This window comes from Otolemur garnettii, unplaced genomic scaffold (genome assembly GCF_000181295.1).
Source record: "Otolemur garnettii isolate 467f Iridium unplaced genomic scaffold, OtoGar3 scaffold00014, whole genome shotgun sequence".
Lineage (NCBI taxonomy): Eukaryota > Metazoa > Chordata > Mammalia > Primates > Galagidae > Otolemur > Otolemur garnettii.
Window position 1 is genome coordinate 15,093,899 of NW_003852409.1, and position 873 is coordinate 15,094,771.

Genomic DNA, 873 nt, shown 5'->3' on the forward strand with positions numbered 1-873 from the left:
AGCATATCTGCATAGCCAGGCCATGCATTTCGGCGTTGAGCGGTAAGGAAGACTGGAATACCTTTTATCTGCCACAGCTCCTTTCTCCAAGCTGTTCACACTTGGGCGGGTATGTGTGTGGTAACAGCGGTTGCAGGCATTCTATTGTGCAGTTGCGAACAGCTAGGGGAAAGGAGTTCACACATCACTAGCGCCGGCCCCACCAACAAGGTCGGCTCCCCCTGTCAGGTTCTAGAAGATGACTTAACTGTATTTGAATAAATGTAGATTGTTGTATTATACTTAATGAAAATAAGACATCCCCTGAAAATAAACCCTTGGGTGTCTTCTTGAGAAAAAATAAATATAAGACAGTGTCTTATTTTCGGGGAAACATGGTAGGCAGGCTGAGGCAGGAATATTAATCACTTGAGTCCATGAGTTTAAGGTTGCAGTGAGCTGTGACACCACTGCATTCCAGCCCCAGCAACAGAGTGAGAACCTTTCTCAAAAAACCCCAAACAGCAACCAAAAAACTCTACTACAAAACAACCCTTAAAAAATCTAGATCTTTTGGCTTGGCACCTGTAGTTCAAGTGGCTAGGGTGCCAGTCACATACAACGGAGCTGGCAGGTTTGAATCCAGCCCAGGCCTGCCAAACAACAATGACAACTACAACCAAAACACAGTCGGGCATTGTGGTGGGTGCCTGTAGTCCCAGCTACTTGGAAGTCTGAGGCAGGAGGATCGCTTGAGCCCGGGAGTTTGGAGGATGCTGTGAGCTGTGATGCCATGGCACTCTTCCCAGGGTGACAGCTTGAGACTCTGTCTCCAAAAAAAAAAAAACAAAAAACCTAGATCTTTTCTCCTTACTCCCTCTTATTTTCTATATA

The 873-nt window shown here is 45.9% G+C and overlaps 1 protein-coding gene across 1 annotated transcript in view; it reads left to right on the forward strand.

The window, feature by feature from the left end:
• LOC100946688 (dnaJ homolog subfamily C member 25) overlaps positions 1 to 873 on the forward strand; it is a 22,584-nt gene that overhangs the window by 15,999 nt on the left and 5,712 nt on the right. The window lies entirely within an intron of this gene.